This window comes from Daphnia pulicaria, chromosome 4 (genome assembly GCF_021234035.1).
Source record: "Daphnia pulicaria isolate SC F1-1A chromosome 4, SC_F0-13Bv2, whole genome shotgun sequence".
Lineage (NCBI taxonomy): Eukaryota > Metazoa > Arthropoda > Branchiopoda > Diplostraca > Daphniidae > Daphnia > Daphnia pulicaria.
The window spans coordinates 17,930,689-17,940,697 of record NC_060916.1 but is presented as its reverse complement, the minus strand read 5'-3'; positions in this window follow the sequence as shown (position 1 = coordinate 17,940,697).

Genomic DNA, 10,009 nt, shown 5'->3' with positions numbered 1-10,009 from the left:
CTGTGATGTGCGTTTTTCTAAAACTTTTTGTTCATGAATTGCTCTATAAATTTGTTGATTCAATAGGCTTGAAATGGTGTATTGGACATTTTTTTACACATCCTGTAATTGAAAAATGGTTTTAACAAGAGAAATAAATATTATAGCAACTTCAAGTGCTGAGCTGTTCTCTGGCGTGCTCTGGCGTGCTCTTGCGTGCACTGGCGTGCTCTGGCGTGCATTGGCGTGCACTGGCGTGCTCTGGCATGCTCTAGCGTGCTCTGGCGTGCACTAGCGTGCTCTGGCGTGCTCTGGCGTGCTCTGGCGTGCACTGATGTGCACTGGCGTGCTCTTGCGTGCTCTGGCGTGCACTTGCGTGCATTGGCGTGCTCTGGCGTGCATTGGCGTGCTCTGGCGTGCTCTGGCGTGCTCTGCTGTGCTCTGGCGTGCACTGGCGTGCTCTGGGGTGCACTGGCGTGCTCTGGCGTGCACTGGCGTGTACTGGCGTGCTCTGGCGTGCACTGGCGTTCTCTGGCGTGCTCTGGCATGCTCTGGCGTGCACTGGCGTGCTCTGGCGTGCATTGACGTGCACTGGCGTGCACTGGCGTGCTCTGGCGTGCTTTGGCGTGCTGTGGCGTGCTGTGGCGTTCGCTGGCATGCTCTGGCGTGCTCTGCTATGCAGAACTCAAGTGCTTGACAATAGAACTCCACTACCCGACAAAAAAACTAAAATAACTTGAATAATTTTAACAAATTCAAGTGCTGTGATGTGCGTTTTTCTAAAACTTTTTGTTCATGAATTGCTCAATAAATTTTTTGATTCAATAGACTTAAAATGGTGTATTGGACATTGATTTACACATCCTGTAATAAAAAAATGGTTTCAACAACAGAAATAAATATTATAGCAACTTCAAGTGCTCAGCTGTTCTCTGCGGTGCTCTACCGTGCTCTGGCGTGCACTGGCGTGCACTGGCGTGTACTGGCATGCACTGGCGTGCTCTGGCGTGCACTGGCATTCACTGGCGTGCACTGTCGTGCTCTGTCGTGCTCTGGCGTGCATTGACGTGCACTGGCGTGCATTGGCGTGAACTGGCGTGCTCTTGCGTGCACTGGCGTGCATTGGCTTGCTCTGGCGTGCTCTGACGTTCTCTGGCGTGCACTGGCGTGCTCTGGCGTGCTCTGGCGTGCACTGGCATGCACTGGCGTGCATAAGCGTGCTCTGGCGTGCACTGGCGTACATTGGCGTGCTCTGGCGTGCATTGGCGTGCACTGGCGTGCTCTGACGTGCACTGGCGTGTACTGGCGTGCTCTGACGTGTACTGGCGTGCTCTGGCGTGCACTAGCGTGCTCTTGCGTGCATTGGCGTGCTCTGGCGTTTACTTGCGTGCATTGGTGTGCTCTTGCGTGCATTGGCGTGCTCTGGCGTGCTCTTGCATGCTCTGGCGTGCACTGACGTGCACTGGCGTGCTCTGGCGTGCACTGGCGTGCACTGGCATGCATTGGCGTGCATTTGCGTGCATTGGCGTGTACTGGCGTGCTCTGGCGTGCACTGGCTTGCATTGTCCTGCTCTGGCGTGGATTGGCGTGCACTTGGGTGCTCTGAGGTGCACTGGCGTGCACTGCTCTGACGTGCACTGGCGTGCTCTGGCGTGCTCTGAAGTGCACTGGCATGCACTGGCGTGCATTGGCGTGCTTTGGCGTGCATTGGCGTGCACTGGCGTGCTCTGACGTGCACTGGCGTGTACTGGCGTGCTCTGACGTGTATTGGCGTGCTCTGGCGTGCTCTGTAGTGCTCTGGCGTGCACTGGCTTTTTCTGGCGTGCATTGACGTGCACTGGCGTGCTCTGGCGTGCTTTGGCGTGCTGTGGCGTGCTGTGGCGTGCACTGACGTGCACTGACGTGCTCTGGCGTGCTCTGGCAGGCACTGGCATGCACTGGCGTGCATAAGCGTGCTCTGGCGTACTCTGGCGTGCTCTGGCGTGCACTGGCGTGCATTGGTGTGCTCTGGCGTGCATTGGCGTGGTCTTGCGTGCTTTGGCGTGCTCTGGCGTGCACTGACGTGCTTTGGCGTGCTCTGGCGTGCTCTGGCGTGCTCTGGCGTGCACTGGCGTGCATTGGCGTGCTCTGGCGTGCATTGGCGTGCACTTGCGTGCTCTGACGTGCATTGGCGTGCACTGGCGTGCATTGGCGTGCTCTGGCGTGCATTGGCGTGCACTGGCGTGCTCTGACGTTCACTGGCGTGTACTGGCGTGCTCTGACGTGTATTGGCGTGCTCTGGCGTGCACTGACGTGCATAAGCGTGCTCTGGCGTACACTAGTGTACTCTGGCGTGCTCTGACGTGCACTGGCATGCACTGGCGTGCATAAGCGTGCTCTGGCGTGCTCTGGCGTGCACTGGCGTGCTCTGGCGTGCGCTGGCGTGCTCTGGCGTGCATTGGCGTTCAGTGGCGTGATCTGGCGTGCACTGGCGTGCTCTGGCGTGCACTGGCGTGCTCTGGCGTGCTCTGGCGTGCTCTGGCGTGCTCTTGCGTGCATTGGCGTTCAGTGGCGTGCTCTGGCGTGCACTGGCGTGCACTGGCGTGCTCTGGCGTGCTCTATTGTGCTCTGGCGTGCTCTAGCGTGCTCTAGCGTGCACTGGCGTGCACTGGCGTGCATTGGCGTGCTCTGGCGTGTACTGGCATGCACTGGCGTGCTCTGGCGTGCACTGGCGTGCTCTGGCGTGCTCTATTGTGCTCTATTGTGCTCTGGCGTGCTCTGGCGTGCACTGGCGTGCATAAGCGTGCTCTGGCGTGCACTGGCGTGCATTGGCGTGCTCTGGCGTGCTCTGACGTGCACTGGCGTGCTCTGGCGTGCTCTGGCATGCTCTGGCGTGCATTGGCGTTCAGTGGCGTGCTCTGGCGTGCACTGGCGTGCTCTGGCGTGCACTGGCGTGCTCTGGCGTGCACTGGCGTGCTCTGGCGTGCTCTATTGTGCTCTGGCGTGCTCTAGCGTGCTCTAGCGTGCTCTAGCGTGCTCTAGTGTGCTCTGGCGTGCATTGGCGTGCTCTGGCGTGTACTGGCATGCACTGGCGTGCTCTGGCGTGCACTGGCGTGCTCTGGCGTGCTCTATTGTGCTCTGGCGTGCTCTGGCGTGCTCTGGCGTGCAGTGGCGTGCATAAGCGTGCTCTGTCGTGCACTGGCGTGCATTGGCGTGCTCTGGCGTTGCCTGACGTGCACTGGCGTGTACTGGCATGCACTGGCGTGCAATGGCGTTCAGTGGCGTGCTCTGGCGTGCTCTTGCGTGCTCTGGCGTGCACTGACGTGCACTGACGTGCACTGGCGTGCACTGGCGTGCATTGGTGTGCTCTGGCGTGCATTGGCGTGGTCTTGCGTGCTCTGGCGTGCTCTGGCGTGCACTGACGTGCTTTGGCGTGCTCTGGCGTGCTCTGGCGTGCTCTGGCGTGCACTGGCGTGCACTGGCGTGCATTGGCGTGCTCTGGCGTGCATTGGCGTGTACTGGCGTGCTCTGACGTGTATTGGCGTGCTCTGGCGTGCACTGACGTGCATAAGCGTGCTCTGGCGTACACTAGTGTACTCTGGCGTGCTCTGGCGTGCATTGGCGTGCTCAGGCGTGCTCTGGCGTGCTCTGGAATGCTCTGGCGTGCACTGACGTGCACTGGCGTGCTCTGGCCTGCATTGGCGTGCATTGACGTGCATTGGCGTGCTCTGGCGTGCTCTGGCGTGCACTGGCGTGCATTGGCGTGCACTGGCGTGCTCTGGCGTGAATTTGCGTGCACTGGCGTGCAGTGGCGTGCTCTGGCGTGCAGTGGCGTGCTCTGGCGTGCACTGGCGTGCACTGGCGTGCATTGGCGTGCTCTGGCGTGCATTGGCGTGCACTGGCGTGCTCTGGCGTGCATTTGCGTGCACTGGCGTGCATTGGCGTGCTCTGGCGTGCACTGGCGTGCTCTGGCGTGCACTGGCGTGCCCTGGCGTGCATTGGCGTGCTCTGGCGTGCATTGGCGTCGCTGGCGTGCTCTGGCGTGCATTTGCGTGCACTGGTGTGCTCTGGCGTGCTCTGGCGTGCTCTGGCGTGCACTGGCTTGCACTGGCGTGCATTGGCGTGCTCTGGCGTGCATTGACGTGCACTGGCGTGCTCTGGCGTGCATTGGCGTGCTCTGGCGTGCATTGGCGTGCACTGGCGTGCTCTGTTGTGCACTGGCGTGCATTGGCGTAATCTTGTGTGAATTGGCGTGCACTGGCGTGCTCTGGCGTGCATTGGCGTGCATTGGCGTGCTCTGACGTGCATTGGCGTGCACTGGCGTGCATTAGCGTGCTCTGGCGTGCATAGGCGTGCACTGGCTTGCTCTGGCGAAAACTGGCGTGCTCTGGCGTGCACTTGCGTGCATTGGCATGCTCTGGCGTGCATTGGCGTGCACTGGCTTGCTCTGGAGTGCACTGGCGTGCATTGGCGTGCTCTGGCGTGCTCTGGCGTGCTCTGGCGTGCACTGGCGTGCTCTGGCGTGCACTGGCGTGCTCTGGCGTGCTTTGGTGTGCTGTGGCGTGCTGTGGCGTGCGCTGGCGTGCGCTGGCGTGCTCTGGCGTGCTCTGGCGTGCTCTGGCGTACATTGGCGTGCACTAGCTTGCTCTGGCGTGAACTGGCGTGCTCTGGCGGTCACTGGCGTGCTCTGGCGTGCTCTGGCGTGCTCTGGCGTGCTCTTGCGTGCTCTTGCGTGCTCTGGCGTGCTCTGCTATGCAGAACTCAAGTGCTTGACAATAGAACTCCACTACCCGACAAAAAAAATCAAATAACTTGAAAAATTTTAAAAAATTCGAGTGCTGTGATGTGCGTTTTTCTAAAACTTATTGTTCATGAATTGATCTATAAATTTATTGATTCAATAGACTTGAAATGGTATATTGGACATTGATTTACACATCCTGTAATTAAAAAATGGTTTTAACAAGAGAAAAAAATAATATAGCAATTTCAAGTGCTGAGCTGTTCTCTGCTGTGCTCTACCGTGCTCTGGCGTGCTCTGGCGTACACTGGCATGAACTGGCGTGCACTGGCGTGCTCTGGCGTGCTCTGGCGTGCTCTGGCGTGCTCTGGCGTGCTCTGTCGTGCTCTGGCGTGCTCTGGCGTGCTCTGTCGTGCTCTGTCGTGCATTGGCGTGCATTGGCATGCTCTGGCGTGCATTGGCGTGCATTGGCGTGCATTGGCGTGCACTGACGTGCACTGGCGTGCTCTGGCGTGCACTGGCGTGCATTGGCGTGCTCTGGCGTGCTCTGGCGTGCTCTGGCGTGCTCTGGAATGCTCTGGCGTGCACTGACGTGCACTGGCGTGCTCTGGCGTGCATTGGCGTGCATTGGCGTGCTCTGGCGTGCTCTGGCGTGCACTGGCGTGCATTGGCGTGCACTGGCGTGCTCTGGCGTGCATTTGCGTGCACTGGCGTGCAGTGGCGTTCTCTGGCGTGCACTGGCGTGCACTGGCGTGCATTGGCGTGCTCTGGCGTGCATTGGCGTGCACTGGCGTGCTCTGGCGTGCACTGGCGTGCATTGGCGTGCTCTGGCGTGCATTGTCGTGCACTGGCGTGCTCTGGCGTGCTCTGGCGTGCACTGGCGTGCACTGGCGTGCACTGGCGTGCATTGGCGTGCTCTGGCGTGCATTGACGTGCACTGGCGTGCTCTGGCGTGCATTGGCGTGCTCTGGCGTGCATTGGCGTGCACTGGCGTGCTCTGTTGTGCACTGGCATGCATTGGCGTAATCTTGCGTGCATTGGCATGCACTGGCGTGCTCTGGCGTGCATTGGCGTGCATTGGCGTCCTCTGGCGTGCATTTGCGTGCACTGGCGTTCATTAGCGTGCTCTGGCGTGCATAGGCGTGCACTGGCGTGCTCTGGCGTTCACTGGCGTGCTCTGGCGTGCACTTGCGTGCATTGGCATGCTCTGGCGTGCATTGGCGTGCACTGGCGTGCATTGGCGTGCACTGGCGTGCTCTGGCGTGCATTGGCGTGCACTGGCGTGCATTGGCGTGCACTGGCGTGCTCTGGCGTGCATTGGCGTGCACTGGCGTGCTCTGGCGTGCATTGGCGTGCACTGGCGTGCTCTGGCGTCCACTTGCGTGCACTGGCGTGCATTGGCGTGCTCTGGCGTGCTCTTGCGTGCTCTGGCGTGCTCTGGCGTGCACTGGTGTGCACTGGCGTGCTCTAGCGTGCTCTAGCGTGCACTGCTGTGCTCTGGCGTGCCCTGGCGTGCACTGGCGTGCATTGGCGTGCACTAGCTTGCTCTGGCGTGCACTGGCGTGCTCTGGCGTTCACTGGCGTGCTCTGGCGTGCTTTGGCGTGCTGTGGCGTGCTCAGGTGTGCGCTGGCGTGCTCTGGCGTGTTCTGCTATGCAGAACTCAAGTGCTTGACAATAGAACTCCACTACCCGACAAAAGAACTCAAATAACTTGAAAAATTTTAAAAAATTCCAGTGCTGTGATGTGCGTTTTTCTCGCCAGAGCACGCCAGTGCACGCCAATGCAAGCCAGAGCACGCCAGAGCACGCCAGAGCACGACAGTGCACGCCAGTTCATGCCAGTGCACGCCAGAGCACGCCAGAGCACGGTAGAGCACAGCAGAGAACAGCTCAGCACTTGAAATTGCTATAATATTTATTTCTCTTGTTAAAACCATTTTTTAATTACAGGATGTGTAAATCAATGTCCAATACACCATTTCAAGTCTATTGAATCAATAAATTTATAGAGCAATTCATGAAAAATAAGTTTTAGAAAAACGCACATCGCAGCACTCGAATTTTTTAAAATTTTTCAAGTTATTTGAGTTTTTTTGTCGGGTAGTGGAGTTCTATTGTCAAGCACTTGAGTTCTGCATAGCAGAGCACGCCAGAGCACACCAGCGCACGCCTGAGCACGCCACAGCACGCCAAAGCACGCCAGAGCACGCCAGTGAACGCCAGAGCACGCCAGTGAACGCCAGAGCACGCCAGTGAACGCCAGAGCACGCCAGTGCACGCCAGAGCAAGCTAGTGCACGCCAATGCACGCCAAAGCACGCCAATACACGCCAGTGTACGCCAGAGCACGCCAGAGCACGCCAGTGAACGCCAGAGCACGCCAGTGCACGCCTTTGCACGCCAGAGCACGCCAGTGCACGCCAATGCACGCCAGAGCATGCCAATGCACGCCAGAGCACGCCAGTGCACGTCAATGCACGCCAGAGCACGCCAATGCACGCCAGTGCACGACAGTGCACGCCAGAGCACGCTAGAGCACGCCAGAGCACGCCAGTGCACGCCAATGCACGCCAGAGCACGCCAATGCACGCCAGAGCACGCCAATGCACGACAGTGCACGCCAGAGCACGCCAGAGCACGCCAGTGCACGCCAGAGCACGCCAGTGAACGCCAGAGCACGCCATTGCACGCCTATGCACGCCAGAGCACGCTAATGCACGCCAGTGCACGACAAGCACGCCAGAGCACGCCAATGCACGCCAGAGCACGCCAGTGCACGCTAATTCACGCAAGATTACGCCAATGCACGCCAGTGCACGCCAGAGCACGCCAGTGCACGCCAATGCACGCTAGAGCATGCCAATGCACGCCAGAGCACGCCAGTGCACGTCAATGCACGCCAGAGCACGCCAATGCACGCCAGTGCACGACAGTGCACGCCAGAGCACGCCAGAGCACGCCAATGCACGCCAGAGCACGCCAATGCACGCCAGTGCACGCCAGAGCACGCCAGTGCACGCCAATGCACGCCACAGCACGCCAATGCACGCCAGTGCACGCCAGAGCACGGCAGTGCACGCCAATGCACGCCAGAGCACGCAACTGCACGCCAATGCATGCCAGTGCACGCCAATACACGACAATGCACGCCAGAGAACGCCAGTGCACGCCAAAGCACGCCAGAGCAAGCCTATGCACGCCAGAGCACGCCAATGCACGCCAGTGCACGCCAATGCACGCCAGTGCACGCCAGTGCACGCCAGTGCACGCCTATGCACGCCAGAGCACGCTAATGCACGTCAGTGCACGCCAATGCACGCCAGAGCACGCCAATGCACGCCAATGCACGCCAGAGCACGCCAGTGCACGCCAATGCACGCAAGATTACGCCAATGCACGCCAGTGCACGCCAGAGCACGCCAGTGCACGCCAATGCACGCAAGAGCACGCCAATGCACGCCAGAGCACGCCAGTGCACGTCAATGCACGCCAGAGCACGCCAATGCACGCCAGTGCACGACAGTGCACGCGAGAGCACGCGAGAGCACGCGAGAGCACGCGAGAGCACGCGAGAGCACGCGAGAGCACGCCAGTGCACGACAGTGCACGCGAGAGCACGCGAGAGCACGCGAGAGCACGCGAGAGCACGCGAGAGCACGCCAGTGCACGCCAATGCACGCCAATAAACGCCAGTGCACGCCAGAGCACACCATTGCACGCCAATGCACGCCAGTGCACGCCAGTGCACGCCAGAGCACGGCAGTGCACGCCAATGCACGCCAGAGCACGCCACTGCACGCCAGTGCACGCCAATGCACAACAATGCAGGCCAGTTAACGCCAGTGCACGCCAATGCACGCCAGAGCACGCCAGTGCACGCAAATACACGCCAGAGCACGCCAGTGCACGCAAATGCACGCCAGAGCATTCCAGAGCACGCCAGAGCACGCCAGAGCACGCCAATGCACGCCAGTGCATGCCAGAGCACGCCAGAGCACACCAGTGCACGTCAGTGCACGTCAGAGCACGCCAGAGCACGACCATGCACGCCAGAGCACGCCAATGCACGCCAGAGCACGCCAATGCACGCCAGTGCACGCCAGAGCACGCTAGAGCACGCCTAAGCACGCCAGTGCACGCCAGAGCACGCTAATGCACGCCAGAGCACGCTAGAGCACGCCAGTGCACGCCAGAGCACGCCAATGCAAGCCAGTACACGCCAGAGCACGCCAGTGCACGCCAATGCACGCCAGAGCACGCCAGTGCACGCCAGAGCACGCCAGAGCACGACAGAGCACGCCAGAGCACGCCAGAGCACGCCAGAGCACGCCAGTGCACGCCAGTTCATGCCAGTGCACGCCAGAGCACGCCAGAGCACGGTAGAGCCCAGCAGAGAACAGCTCAGCACTTGATATTGCTATAAGATTTATTTCTCTTATTAAAACCATTTTTTAATTACAGGATGTGTAAATCAATGTCCAGCAATACACCATTTCAAGTCTATTGAATCAATAATTTTATAGAGCAATTCATGAACAAAAAGTTTTAGAAAAACTCACATCACGCCAGTGCACGCTAGAGCACGCCAATGCACGCCAGTGCACGCCAGAGCACGCCAGTGAACGCCAGTGCACGCCAGAGCACGCCAGTGCACGCCAATGCACGCCAATGCACGCCAGAGCACGCCAATGCACGCCAGTGCACGCCAGAGCACGCCAGTGCACACCAGAGCACGCCAGTGCACGCCAGAGCACGCCAGTGCACGCCAGTGCACGCCAATGCACGCCAGAGCACGCCAATAAACGCAAATGCACGCCAGAGCACGCCAGAGCACGCCAGAGCATTTCAGAGCACGCCAGAGCACGCAAGAGCACGCCAGAGCACGCCAATGCACGCCAATGCACGCCAATGCACGCCAGTGCACGCCAATGCACGCCAGTTTACGCCAGTGCACGCCAGTGCACGCCAATGCACGCCAGTGCACGCCAGTGCACGCCAGAGCACGCCAGAGCACCCCAGTGCACGTCGGTGCACGCCAGAGCACGCCAGAGCACGCCAATGCACGCCAGTGCACGCCAGAGCACGCCAGAGCACGCCAGTGCACGCCAATGCACGCCAGAGCACGCCAATGCACGCCAATGCACGCCAATGCACGCCAGTGCACGCCAGAGCACGCCAGTGCACGCCAGAGCACGCCAATGCGCGCCAGTGCACGCCAATGCACGCCAGTGCACGCCAGAGCACGCCAGTGCACGCCAATGCACGCCAGAGCACGCCAATGCAAACCAATGCACGCCAATTCACGCCAGA